Source organism: Oncorhynchus keta, chromosome 30 (assembly GCF_023373465.1).
Source record: "Oncorhynchus keta strain PuntledgeMale-10-30-2019 chromosome 30, Oket_V2, whole genome shotgun sequence".
Classification (NCBI taxonomy): Eukaryota; Metazoa; Chordata; class Actinopteri; order Salmoniformes; family Salmonidae; genus Oncorhynchus; species Oncorhynchus keta.
In genome coordinates this window covers 27,668,747-27,684,079 of record NC_068450.1, presented here as the reverse complement: position 1 = coordinate 27,684,079, position 15,333 = coordinate 27,668,747, and the positions used below count along the sequence as shown (strand labels likewise).

At 46.6% G+C, this 15,333-nt stretch overlaps 1 long non-coding RNA gene across 1 annotated transcript; it reads right to left on the bottom strand.

The window, feature by feature from the left end:
* Positions 1-5,265: 5,265 nt before the first annotated feature.
* LOC118363097 (uncharacterized) lies at positions 5,266-10,208 on the bottom strand. Its single transcript, XR_008087435.1, has 5 exons — positions 10,152-10,208; positions 9,544-9,999; positions 6,414-6,642; positions 5,810-5,882; positions 5,266-5,605 (listed from the first exon to the last, which is right to left on the bottom strand). It is a non-coding gene; the product is annotated as an uncharacterized LOC118363097 (long non-coding RNA).
* Positions 10,209-15,333: the final 5,125 nt, after the last annotated feature.

Sequence of the window (15,333 nt, the reverse complement as noted above, 5' to 3'; positions counted from 1 at the left end):
AATGAAGAGAGGAGAGAATGAAGAGAGGAGAGAATGAAGAGAGAGGAGAGAATGAAGAGAGGAGAGAATTGAGAGAGGAGAGAATGAAGAGAGGAGAGAATGAAGAGAGGAGAGAATGAAGAGAGGAGAGAATGGAGAGAGGAGAGGATGAAGAGAGGAGAGAATGAAGAGAGAGGGTTGAATGAAGAGGAGAGAATGAAGAGGAGAGAATGGAGAGAATGAAGAGAGGAGAGGATGAAAAGAGGAGAGAATGGAGAGAGGAGAGGATGAAGAGAGGAGAGAATGAAGAGAGGAGATAATGAAGAGAGAGGGTTGAATGAAGAGGAGAGAATGAAGAGGAGAGAATGGAGAGAATGAAGAGAGGAGAGAATGAAGAGAGAGGAGAGAATGAAGAGAGGAGAGAATGAATGAAGAGAGGAGAGAATGAAGAGAGAGGAGAGAATGAAGAGAGGGGAGAGAATGAAGAGGAGAGAATGAAGAGAGAGGAGAGAATGAAGAGAGAGGAGAGAATGAAGAGAGGAGAGAATGAAGAGAGGAGAGAATGAAGAGAGAGGAGAGAATGAAGAGAGGAGAGAATGAAGAGATGAGAGAATGAAGAGAGGAGAGAATGAAGAGAGAGGAGAGAATGAAGCGAGGAGAGAATGAAGAGAGGAGAGAATGAAGAGAGGAGAGAATGAAGAGAGGACAGAACGAAGAGAGGAGAGACTGAAGAGAGGAGAGAATGAGAGAGTGGTCAGGCCCTGGTTAATAACACACACTAATCCTGTAATGAGATTACCCCTACCACCGGTCTCCCTCCCTCCCCTCTCTCTCTCTGTCTGTCTTTTTTTTATCTCTCAAATTCTAATTCAAATGGCTTGATTGGCTATATGAATTAGAAGTGTTGCCAAATACATTACTCGAGCAAACATAGAGACACATCTCAAATCAATGTTGACGCATCTCTCTCCATCTCTCTATCAAGCCAGCCATACCAGGCAGTTCAGGTGATCACTGATCCAGCCTCTACCTCTCCTCTCAAAGCCTCATCCCCACTCCCATCCTATCCAGGTCTTCCATCATACCCACTCCCATTCTACACAGGTCTTCAATTACCCCCATTCCCATTCTATCCAGGTCTTCCATCATACCCACTCCCATCCTATACAGGTCTTCCATCATGCCCACTCCCATCCTATACAGGTCTTCCATTACCCCCATTCCAATTCTATCCAGGTCTTCCATCATGCCCACTCCCATCCTATACAGGTCTTCCATCATCTCCACCTCTATTCTGTGCAGGTCTTCCATCATACCCACTCCCATTCTACACAGGTCTTCAATTACCCCCATTCCCATTCTATCCAGGTCTTCCATCATACCCACTCCCATCCTATACAGGTCTTCCATCATGCCCACTCCCATCCTATACAGGTCTTCCATTACCCCCATTCCCATTATATCCAGGTCTTCCATCATGCCCACTCCCATCCTATACAGGTCTTCCATCATCCCCACTTATATTCTGTGCAGGTCTTCCATCATACCCACTCCCTTCCTATACAGGTCTTCCATTACCCCCATTCCCATTCTATCCAGGTCTTCCATCATGCCCACTCCCATCCTATACAGGTCTTCCATCATCCCCACTTCTATTCTGTGCAGGTCTTCCATCATACCCACTCCCATTCTACACAGGTCTTCCATTACCCCCATTCCCATTCTATCCAGGTCTTCCATCATGCCCACTCCCATCCTATACAGGTCTTCCATCATACCCACTCCCATCCTATACAGGTCTTCCATCATACCCACTCCCATCCTATACAGGTCTTCCATCATCCCCACTCCCATCCTATACAGGTCTTCCATCATACCCACTCCCATCCTATACAGGTCTTCCATCATGCCCACTCCCATCCTATACAGGTCTTCCATTACCCCCATTCCCATTCTATCCATGTCTTCCATCATGCCCACTCCCATCCTATACAGGTCTTCCATCATCCCCACTTCTATTCTGTGCAGGTCTTCCATCATGCACACTCCCATCCTATACAGGTCTTCCATCATCCCCACCCCCATTCTGTCCAGGTCTTCCATCATCTCCACTCCCATCTCATCCAGGTCTTCCATCATACCCACCCCCATTCTGTCCAGGTCTTCCATCATACCCACTCCCATTCTGTCCAGGTCGTCCATTATACCCACTCCCATCTCATCCAGGTCTTCCATCATACCCACTCCCATCCTATACAGGTCTTCCATCATACCCACTCCCATCCTATACAGGTCTTCCATCACACCCACTCCCATCCTATACAGGTCTTCCATCATCCCCACTCCCATCCTATACAGGTCTTCCATCATACCCACTCCCATCCTATACAGGTCTTCCATCATGCCCACTCCCATCCTATACAGGTCTTCCATTACCCCCATTCCCATTCTATCCAGGTCTTCCATCATGCCCACTCCCATCCTATACAGGTCTTCCATCATCCCCACCCCCATTCTGTCCAGGTCTTCCATCATCTCCACTCCCATCTCATCCAGGTCTTCCATCATCCCCACTCCCATTCTGTCCAGGTCTTCCATCATCCCCACTCCCATCCTGTCCAGGTCTTCCATCATAGCCCCTCCATCTCATCCAGGTCTTCCATCATACCCACTCCCATTCTGTCCAGGTCTTCCATCATACCCACTCCCATCTCATCCAGGTCTTCCATCATCCCCACTCCCATTCTGTCCAGGTCTTCCATCATGCACACCCCCATTCTGTCCAGGTCTTCCATCATACCCACTCCCATCTCATCCAGGTCTTCCATCATACCCACTCCCATCTCATCCAGGTCATCCATCATACCCACTCCCATCTCATCCAGGTCGTCCATCATATTTTTTTTATTTTTAAATATGCCATTTAGCAGACGCTTTTATCCAAAGCAACTTACAGTCATGTCATCATACCCACCCCCATTCTATCCATGTCTTCCATCATACCCACTCCCATCTCATCAATATCTTCCATCATACCCCCATTCTGTCCAGGTCTTCCATCATACCCACCCCCATTCTGTCCAGGTCTTCCATCATAGCCCCTCCATCTCATCCAGGTCTTCCACCATACCCACCCCCATTCTGTCCAGGTCTTCCATCATACCCCCTCCATCTCAACCAGGTATTCCATCATACCCACCCCCATTCTGTCCAGGTCTTCCATCATACCCTCTCCATCTCATCCAGGTCTTCCATCATACCCACTCCCATTCTGTCCAGGTCGTCCATCATACCCTCTCCATCTCATCCACGTCTTCCATCATACCCACCCCCATTCTGTCCAGGTCTTCCATCATACCCACTCCCATTCTGTCCAGGTCGTCCATTATACCCACTCCCATCTCATCCAGGTCGTCCATCATACCCACTCCCATCTCATCCAGGTCTTCCATCATACCCACCCCCATTCTATCCATGTCTTCCATCTAGACAGCCCTTTGCCCAATTCTCCCAATAATGTCTGGAGGGCAGATAAGGAAAAACCCTAAGCAGTTGTGGGGGAATCACATCTAACCAGATTTACACCATGCTTTAAAGATGTTCAACTTAATGTTATTTGAATGAGAAGCAGCATGTGATATGAACGGTTATGAACGGTTTGCGATACGATTTAAAAACATCTTTAAGGATTATGTCTATGCTAAGGGAAGTAAGAAGCAGGTCTGCATCTCTATATCTGTCTTCAGTGATTGCCAAAAAGAAATACATTTTTTGTTGGCTGTTAGACAAACCACATCAATGACAACTGTTTCTATGGAAACTAGAGCCCTGAGAACGTTCATATACAAAGTGTACAAAGAAACACCTTAATAGTGAGTTGCACACCTTTTTGTCCTCAATTCGTTGGAGTATAGACTTCAAGGTGTCAAAAGTGTTTCACAGGGATGCTGGCCTGTCCAATGCTTCCCAGAGTTGTGTTGGCTGGGTGGTGGACCATTCTCGATACAGTGGTTCCTCTTTTAAAAGTTGCGAGCTTGCACCGCGGGATTTAGAGGTACCAAGCGTCACAGATTCATTGCTCCAGACAACCACAAGGAGGAGTTAAAGCAGTCATTATGCATTTGGGTCCCAAGGTTTTTATATGACCAATCATATCGAGTGGTTCCAATGACTCATTTTGATGCGAGCCACACTTGCCTTGTGGTGTTCTTCAACAAAGATGGCTGTCAAAACATTACAGTGGAACCAGATGTACGTTTCTATAACGTCATAACGAGTCAAGCAAAACATTTACAATTGAGAGGAACATGTTAGTTAATGTAGAGACAAACGTTTGTGCATATTATTTTGTCATAAAGTTAATTTACGAAAATCGCCATTTAGCAAGTCATCTGACTAGCTAACATTAGCCATCTAGCTAGTGTTAGGAGAATGAATTTGTAATTTGTGTTGTTTAATGTTTTAAGGACAAACCACGCTGTCGTCTTGTGAAACAGTGGATGTAAAGAATCTAGCTAGCTAAAGCATTTACTGAAAATTGAATGTGTAATTGTGTAAGCTTGCCTTGCAATGCAGCTGAAGTAACATAGCTAGCTAACTACTTACTTGCTTATTCTGTAGGAGGATAAAAATAACTGTATGCCTATGGATGTGTAGCTAGCTACAGTATGTAGCAGATCTGTGTATGGACCCTCAAAACATTAGGTTCTGAACTGATATTCATATCAATCTATGAACCTCAGCTATCATAGTTGTTATATCAATTTCAAGTCTGAATGGCATTAATGAAGCCTATAGATAGAGTAGAATATAATAACTTTATTGTGCCAAGGATACAAGTTCTATATACACACATGTACTCTAGTTATGACCATGCATGAGATTCCCACATTGTAGCCTGTACATTGAATATATTCACTGATCATGTACTCTTCCTTGGCAAATAAAGGTGTGGTTCAGGTATGAATCTCTGAGACATTCTTTTTCAGTCATATCAAACTCCATTATCTGAATGATGCTGTGTCTGCATGTATGTATTACAATTATACACTTTAACAGTGTTTACCACTCCTGCTCCTGGGACAATGACTACACATTGTAACTATGCAATAGACTAGAAACATGGTTGATTTGTAATTCATATATACAACAACAACAAAAAATATGCATATCTAACTCCCTTCATCTGCATTAATCTGGACAGGATAGTATTTCAATGAGATAGTTCATTTCAACCAGGGGAGAATGTGAAACGCTTTATTGAAAGAAGTTCATTATCCAGGTGTTATAAATACATAAATGCATTATAATTGTGATAATTGTAATATTATAAATACAAGTTCAATCTGTACTTTAATGCACATATGGTGTTCATTATAATGAGGAATAACGAGGAAGAAAGACGAGGTGGGGCGAGAGGTGTAGAAGACAGAAAGGGAAAGAGGTAAGAACAGCAGCAGACAGCATATGATCCATGAATTACAGTGCTACCCTAATATTCTCTCAGTTCATCACAATTGCGGTGTTTCCTAACCAGCCTTGGGCACCCAGTTGGCCCGAAGGTTATCTTAAGAGCGGGTGAGGTGGTGATGAAGGTACTGGCTTCCACTTTCACATCAAAACATACCTGCAGACGAGTGACAAATGGATAGAGAGACAGCATGATTAAGCCGTTTTTTAAATTTATTCTAACACGGTCAGTCATCTTAAATCAGGAGGTGAAATGCAAAACTGACCTTGGATCATTAACTCTGGGACTACTACATCTCTGTCTGTATATACAATGTAAAGCATCTCTACTTCCTGTTGACCCGACCAAGTGACATCTCACCTATGATCATGCAGTGCCCTCCGTGTCAGCCAGTTCAGATGTGGAAGGGGTTCACCAAAACAGCTGATATAACCTAGAGGATTTAGAGAGAAGGGGGAGAGGGATGAAGTGAAGACGAGAGACTGTTATTGTGTGTGTGTGTGTGTGTGTGGTCTCACCTGCTGTCCACTCTATGTGGCTACAGAGTACTTTATGCTGAAAAAGAGACACATGAGGACAAACAATAGAAGATAATGTCAATAGAAGATACTGTATGTGACGCAGACACCTATCGGAGTGTACCTGAAACATTTAAATATAGAGGGCTATGTATCTCACCACTTGGTTATTGTAAGTCTAACCCCCAGGGTTATTGCAAGGCTAACCCCCAGGTTTATTGCAAGGCTAACTAACCCCCAGGTTTATTGCAAGGCTAACCCCCAGGGAAATCATGACATGGCAGCAACAGATAGTCCAGTGAAAATGCCTGTGTTTATGTGGTTTAAATCTGAAAATTAGCAGCTGACATCTTAATTTTTTTTTAAAATTAATGCATGTGAGACAGGTTCTATGTACAACAAGACAGGCAGAGATGGAGAAAAAGAACACAGAGCAGTTTAATTACCTCTGGTTTTAGACACTTTTGCCAGCAATAAAGCTTCCACGGCCTGTTCCTCAGACAGTGAACATCTGGCAATAACTACATGTTCTACCTCTTGTTCAGCTCGCTCTCTGAAAGTAAAGAAAACAGCTTATATTTGTAGATATGAAAACAATAACTGAGATATGACCGTTCAATCTAAAGCAGCAGATGTCATTTTTAAGATACGTCAATACAGCCCAGTGCTGCTTACCTGAGAGGCCATCTTCAATACAGACCAGTGCTGATTACCTGAGAGGCCATCTTCAATACAGCCCAGTGCTGATTACCTGAGAGGCCATCTTCAATACAGACCAGTGCTGCTTACCTGAGAGGCCATCTTCAATACAGCCCAGTGCTGATTACCTGAGAGGCCATCTTCAATACAGCCCAGTGCTGATTCTTCACAGCCCAGTGCTGAGAGGCCATCTTCAATACAGCCCAGTGCTGATTACCTGAGAGGCCATCTTCAATACAGCCCAGTGCTGCTTACCTGAGAGGCCATCTTCAATACAGCCCAGTGCTGCTTACCTGAGAGGCCATCTTCAATACAGCCCAGTGCTGATTACCTGAGAGGCCATCTTCAATACAGCCCAGTGCTGCTTACCTGAGAGGCCATCTTCAATACAGCCCAGTGCTGATTACCTGAGAGGCCATCTTCAATACAGCCCAGTGCTGATTACCTGAGAGGCCATCTTCAATACAGCCCAGTGCTGCTTACCTGAGAGGCCATCTTCAATACAGCCCAGTGCTGCTTACCTGAGAGGCCATCTTCAATACAGCCCAGTGCTGATTACCTGAGAGGCCATCTTCAATACAGCCCAGTGCTGCTTACCTGAGAGGCCATCTTCAATACAGCCCAGTGCTGATTACCTGAGAGGCCATCTTCAATACAGACCAGTGCTGTTTACCTGAGAGGCCATCTTCAATACAGACCAGTGCTGTTTACCTGAGAGGCCATCTTCAATACAGACCAGTGCTGATGACCTGAGAGGCCATCTTCAATACAGCCCAGTGCTGATTACCTGAGAGGCCATCTTCAATACAGACCAGTGCTGATTACCTGAGAGGCCATCTTCAATACAGCCCAGTGCTGCTTACCTGAGAGGCCATCTTCAATACAGACCAGTGCTGATTACCTGAGAGGCCATCTTCAATACCGACCAGTGCTGATTACCTGAGAGGCCATCTACAATACAGACCAGTGCTGATTACCTGAGAGGCCATCTTCAATACAGCCCAGTGCTGATTACCTGAGAGGCCATCTTCAATACAGCCCAGTGCTGATTACCTGAGAGGCCATCTTCAATACAGACCAGTGCTGATTACCTGAGAGGCCATCTTCAATACAGCCCAGTGCTGATTACCTGAGAGGCCATCTTCAATACAGCCCAGTGCTGATTACCTGAGAGGCCATCTTCAATACAGACCAGTGCTGCTTATCTGAGAGGCCATCTTCAATACAGCCCAGTGCTGCTTACCTGAGAGGCCATCTTCAATACAGCCCAGTGCTGATTACCTGAGAGGCCATCTTCAATACAGACCAGTGCTGCTTACCTGAGAGGCCATCTTCAATACAGCCCAGTGCTGATTACCTGAGAGGCCATCTTCAATACAGCCCAGTGCTGATTACCTGAGAGGCCATCTTCAATACAGACCAGTGCTGCTTACCTGAGAGGCCATCTTCAATACAGACCAGTGCTGCTTACCTGAGAGGCCATCTTCAATACAGACCAGTGCTGCTTACCTGAGAGGCCATCTTCAATACAGACCAGTGCTGCTTACCTGAGAGGCCATCTTCAATACAGACCAGTGCTGATTACCTGAGAGGCCATCTTCAATACAGCCCAGTGCTGATTACCTGAGAGGCCATCTTCAATACAGACCAGTGCTGATTACCTGAGAGGCCATCTTCAATACATACCAGTGCTGATTACCTGAGAGGCCATCTTCAATACAGACCAGTGCTGCTTACCTGAGAGGCCATCTTCAATACAGACCAGTGCTGATTACCTGAGAGGCCATCTTCAATACAGACCAGTGCTGATTACCTGAGAGGCCATCTTCAATACAGACCAGTGCTGATTACCTGAGAGGCCATCTTCAATACAGACCAGTGCTGCTTACCTGAGAGGCCATCTTCAATACAGACCAGTGCTGCTTACCTGAGAGGCCATCTTCAATACAGACCAGTGCTGCTTACCTGAGAGGCCATCTTCAATACAGACCAGTGCTGCTTACCTGAGAGGCCATCTTCAATACAGCCCAGTGCTGCTTACCTGAGAGGCCATCTTCAATACAGACCAGTGCTGCTTACCTGAGAGGCCATCTTCAATACAGACCAGTGCTGCTTACCTGAGAGGCCATCTTCAATACAGACCAGTGCTCATTACCTGAGAGACCATCTTCAATACAGCCCAGTGCTGATTACCTGAGAGGCCATCTTCAATACAGACCAGTGCTGATTACCTGAGAGGCCATCTACAATACAGACCAGTGCTGATTACCTGAGAGGCCATCTTCAATACAGCCCAGTGCTGATTACCTGAGAGGCCATCTTCAATACAGACCAGTGCTGATTACCTGAGAGGCCATCTTCAATACAGACCAGTGCTGATTACCTGAGAGGCCATCTTCAATACAGACCAGTGCTGATTACCTGAGAGGCCATCTTCAATACAGACCAGTGCTGCTTACCTGAGAGGCCATCTTCAATACAGACCAGTGCTGATTACCTGAGAGGCCATCTTCAATACAGACCAGTGCTGATTACCTGAGAGGCCATCTTCAATACAGACCAGTGCTGATTACCTGAGAGGCCATCTTCAATACAGACCAGTGCTGATTACCTGAGAGGCCATCTTCAATACAGACCAGTGCTGCTTACCTGAGAGGCCATCTTCAATACAGCCCAGTGCTGATTACCTGAGAGGCCATCTTCAATACAGACCAGTACTGATTACCTGAGAGGCCATCTTCAATACAGACCAGTGCTGATTACCTGAGAGGCCATCTTCAATACAGACCAGTGCTGATTACCTGAGAGGCCATCTTCAATACAGACCAGTGCTGCTTACCTGAGAGGCCATCTTCAATACAGACCAGTGCTGATTACCTGAGAGGCCATCTTCAATACAGACCAGTGCTGCTTACCTGAGAGGCCATCTTCAATACAGACCAGTGCTGATTACCTGAGAGGCCATCTTCAATACAGCCCAGTGCTGATTACCTGAGAGGCCATCTTCAATACAGACCAGTGCTGATTACCTGAGAGGCCATCTTCAATACAGACCAGTGCTGATTACCTGAGAGGCCATCTTCAATACAGACCAGTGCTGCTTACCTGAGAGGCCATCTTCAATACAGCCCAGTGCTGCTTACCTGAGAGGCCATCTTCAATACAGACCAGTGCTGCTTACCTGAGAGGCCATCTTCAATACAGACCAGTGCTGATTACCTGAGAGGCCATCTTCAATACAGCCCAGTGCTGATTACCTGAGAGGCCATCTTCAATACAGACCAGTGCTGCTTACCTGAGAGGCCATCTTCAATACAGACCAGTGCTGATTACCTGAGAGGCCATCTTCAATACAGACCAGTGCTGATTACCTGAGAGGCCATCTTCAATACAGACCAGTGCTGATTACCTGAGAGGCCATCTTCAATACAGACCAGTGCTGATTACCTGAGAGGCCATCTTCAATACAGACCAGTGCTGATTACCTGAGAGGCCATCTTCAATACAGACCAGTGCTGCTTACCTGAGAGGCCATCTTCAATACAGACCAGTGCTGATTACCTGAGAGGCCATCTTCGTAGGTGTCCACTTTCACATCCTTTGTGTCCGAAAAAGTTGCTTTCAGAACCATTATTTATGATCGAAAAAAATAAAAAAGGTTTCGCTCTCGACAAAGACACAAATCTACCTCCAGAGCATATAACAATTTGTCTGTGAATAACCACACATTCATACAAACCAATTAACTAGTTTTTATCAGTAAAGAATGTTAAAAATGTAATTTTTCCAGCCTACTATCTACATGGATTTCAGAGCACTCTCGTCTGAGTGTACCAGAGCGCAGAATAATTACTTTATGAGCACATGTCTGAAAACAATGTTTCCAGCAGCACATTTACAGTCACCAACGCTCTGGTTAACTCGAAAACTGCCTTACCAGCTCTGCTAGGGCGAGTTAAATGGTCAGAGTGGTCTCATTTGTGTCTGGAAGTAGCTAGCCAACTTTAGCTTGGGTGCTTGACGGCCATAACGCTCAAATCAACCCTACTCCTCGGCCCGTGTGCACTCCGAGAGCGAAACGGTCTGAATTTACAAACGGACCATTTTTCTCTGAATGGAAACACCATAATATTAATCTAATTAAATAAGCCACATGTCTTACAATCAACCCCATATAATGTGTTATTACAAAAAATGTTTTCAATTCTCTGATAACGCCAATAAGAAATACTATCAAGTGCTTCTAAAAGATGCCCTCTGGTGGTCAAACTAGCAATAACTTGCAGTACCAGAAGAAATGGCTGAGGTTTATGATGTGCCACAGAATGCTGCAGCAGCACACAGGGTGTGCCGCAGTAATGACGCAACTTTTAAAGTAGGAACCACTGTACACACGGTAAATTGTTGAGCATGAAAAACCCAGCAGCGCTGCAGTTCTTGACACACTGAAACCGGTGCGCCTGGCACCTACTACCATACCCCGTTCACGTTTTGGCTTGCCCAATCATCCTCAGAATGGTACAATTACACAATCCATGTCTCAATTGTCTCAAGGTTTGAAAATCCTTCTATAACCTGTCTCCTCCCCTTTATCTACACTGATTGAAGTGGATTTAACAGGTGACATCAATAAGGGATCATAGCTTTCACCTGAATTCACCTGGTCAGTCTATGTCATGGGAAGAGCTGGTGTTCCTAATGGTTTGTACACTCAGTGTAGTTACGTGTTCATACTTCATGCAAGCACACTTGTTTGCTCGATTGCACACACAACACAGACCCACACACACTCATAAACCGCTGATAACTGCCTTCATGTCCATATCCCAGATGGTTTATCCACATCACACATCACACTGCAGAGTCTATTACAATAATTAAATCCCCCTACAACACTCTCACTTAGCCCGCTGTGGAAAAGTTGCCCAAAAGCATGGCCTTCTTTTCAACTGTAATTCCCTGAATTTTTCATGAACCCTTTTAATCCATGTGTGCTGATAGCCTTGGTTGGTAACAGAACTGCAGTGGGTCTTCTGTTTAATGGTGAAAACATTACACTGTACATCTCTCCCCAGTCACGACCGCACCACACACATAAATAGACACACATATCATGAACTCTGAACACCCAAACCATTTTGCGGATAAAAGTAGATGTGTTCATATGCTATTGTGCAAATGCTGCCTTCCAAGTTTGATTGAACATAACTTTTTTTCAGAGGAATAAAACCTGAGAAGGTATTCTGAACCACAGGTAGGCACTATATTACAGATCAACACACACACACACACACTTCCTGACAGCGGCCCATAGGGGGAGAAGATAGAAGAGAACAAGTTCCACCCGCTTTAGTCGAAATTGGCAATGTCTCCATGGTAACTTATGTCTGACCTTCAATCATGTGCACAGTGTTCCATCTGGCTACGGTTGGTTACATTGACACATACACACACAGAGAGATAATTATACATTGAAACAGGTCATATACTTCTTCGATATAGACAAGCGAGTAAAGACAAAGCCCTAACGACACTCCATCAAAGAGCAAAACAAGACATTTATTATTTCATTTTTCATCATGCAGTTTATATTTTATAATTTTTTATAATTTCACAATACTTTGTGCTATTAAGGTTTCTTTCATCACAGTCCCTTTCTCCCCCAAAACCAGCAGTGTTACTCCTATCCCCGTCCTCCCTACAGCTACCCCCTTGTTCTACCCCTACTAAACCAGCAGTGTTACTCCTATCCCCGTCCTCCCTACAGCTACCCCCTTGTTCTACCCCTACTAAACCAGCAGTGTTACTCCTATCCCCGTCCTCCCTACATCTACCCCCTTGTTCTACCCCTACAAACCTCATCTTTCGGGTCTCCTTCCTTTTGTTGCTCTCACCTGCTCTGTTCCTCAGGACTTTAGGGAGCTCCAGAAGGGACCACGTCTGTCTCACCTCAGTCCCAGGGACCCAAACTGTTCCTTCCTCAACCATAAAGCCTTGATGTGGCCAAAGCCATTGTGATGTTGATTTATTGCCACCATGCCTCCCCCCTACCCACCTGCATACAAACTCAGGCTTTCAACTAATATAACCACTGCCAGTGGATTCTATTAGGCAGGGATGGATGGATTTGGGGTGTATTTAGGTAGTGTTGAGAATGGGGGTTGTTGGATGAGCTGGGACTGAGGCAGTGTTGAGAATGGGGGTTGTTGGATGAGCTGGGACTGAGGCAGTGTTGAGAAGGGGGGTTGGATGAGCTGGGACTGAGGCAGTGTTGAGAATGGGGGTTGTTGGATGAGCTGGGACTGAGGCAGTGTTGAGAAGGGGGTTGGATGAGCTGGGACTGAGGCAGTGTTGAGAAGGGGGGTTGGATGAGCTGGGACTGAGGCAGTGTTGAGAAGGGGGGTTGGATGAGCTGGGACTGAGGCAGTGTTGAGAAGGGGGTTGGATGAGCTGGGACTGAGGCAGTGTTGAGAAGGGGGTTGGATGAGCTGGGACTGAGCCAGTGTTGAGAAGGGGGGTAGGATGAGCTGGGACTGAGGCAGTGTTGAGAAGGGGGGTTGGATGAGCTGGGACTGAGGCAGTGTTGAGAAGGGGGGTTGGATGACCTGGGACTGAGGCAGTGTTGAGAAGGGGGGTTGGATGAGCTGGGACTGAGGCAGTGTTGAGAAGGGGGGTTGGATGAGCTGGGACTGAGGCAGTGTTGAGAAGGGGGTTGGATGAGCTGGGACTGAGGCAGTGTTGAGAATGGGGGTTGGATGAGCTGGGACTGAGGCAGTGTTGAGAAGGGGGGTTGGATGAGCTGGGACTGAGGCAGTGTTGAGAAGGGGGTTGGATGAGCTGGGACTGAGGCAGTGTTGAGAAGGGGGTTGGATGAGCTGGGACTGAGGCAGTGTTGAGAAGGTGGGTTGGATGAGCTGGGACTGAGGCAGTGTTGAGAAGGGGTTGGATGAGCTGGGACTGAGGCAGTGTTGAGAAGGGGGGTTGGATGAGCTGGGACTGAGGCAGTGTTGAGAAGGGGGGTTGGATGAGCTGGGACTGAGGCAGTGTTGAGAAGGGGGTTGGGTGAGCTGGGACTGAGGGAGGGTTGGGAAGGGGGGTTGGATGAGCTGGGACTGAGGCAGTGTTGAGAAGGGGGTTGGATGAGCTGGGACTGAGGCAGTGTTGAGAAGGTGGGTTGGATGAGCTGGGACTGAGGCAGTGTTGAGAAGGGGGTTGGATGAGCTGGGACTGAGGCAGTGTTGAGAAGGGGGGTTGGATGAGCTGGGACTGAGGCAGTGTTGAGAAGGGGGGTTGGATGAGCTGGGACTGAGGCAGTGTTGAGAAGGTGGGTTGGATGAGCTGGGACTGAGGCAGTGTTGAGAAGGGGGGTTGGATGAGCTGGGACTGAGGCAGTGTTGAGAAGGGGGGTTGGATGAGCTGGGACTGAGGCAGTGTTGAGAAGGGGGGTTGGATGAGCTGGGACTGAGGCAGTGTTGAGAATGGGGGTTGTTGGATGAGCTGGGACCTGAGGGTGAGTGTTTGCATTTATCTCATCGTATCCTTCTGTTTCCTCATCTCTGGTTTGATTGGGTGCCAGGCAGTGGCCTAGAGGGGCCATGGGGGCCAAGCAAGGATAAGGGGGGCCAATACTCAATCAGCTGGTGGCTCCATGATTGATCAAAGCTCCCTGTAATCTGTTTGAATGTGAATTCACCAGCATAAAATCTTCCCCAAATTACTCTGTTACCTACCATTCATCTGAGTAATTAACGGCGTTGGGAAGGAGGGAGGGACCCAGGACAGAGGGATGACAAATGTCCTGCATAATTGTCTAGCTTAGACAGGTCAGAGAACGAGAGAGAGAGAGAGAATGAGAGAGAGAGAAATAAAACACCACACAGACAGAGACAGAAGAAGTCATCAGGCAGAGGAGATATGTGTTTAGGCAAGAATCACAGTGTGGCATGAAGAGTGGAGGAAGGGCTGTACTGTTGTACTGTTATGGGAAAGAGTTGGGATTTTCCTGCTCAGCCAAACAAACTCCTGGCACTAATCATACAACAGGTGCTTTTTTGAATGTCATGGTCCATGTTGTAGCTGGAAAACAGGTGTATGGGATTCTCCCCTTGGCCTTGGGTAGCATGGTCCAGCGTATAGCTTATTGACTCTGTTCACACTCAGAATCTAACCTACAAGGTGATATGATTGAAAAAAATCATATGGCCTGTCAAAGAAAAAAAACATCTATGGGAAATCTTGATTATCTGGCAGTGTGGACATCCATCCCTCTATCCATCCATCCCTAACTCCACCATGTGTGCCCCACAGGGGAGCTGAGGGACTGGGAGAGGGAGAGGCCTGGGTGGGTATCCACCCTCCGCTGCCCCGTTGGTGGGGAACTCCCTCAGTAACAGCTGCTGCCTGGGCCTGGCTCCACAGAGGGATCACATCTCCACTTCCAGCACATTAATTACACCAATTAAGAGATTTACAGGACAGATGGGTGGAAATCCAGCAGGCTTCAGCGCCTCAGAGAGCTGGTCCCTGGAGGAATGCATGCAGCCTCAGAGATAGTGGGCTGAGTGAGCACTGGAATGTCCCCTCTCATACAGCTGTGGATCTCTAGCCCCCTCTGCTGGTTATGGGATGGCTGGATGTTGTTTTTATAATTGAAGTATAAATAAAGGT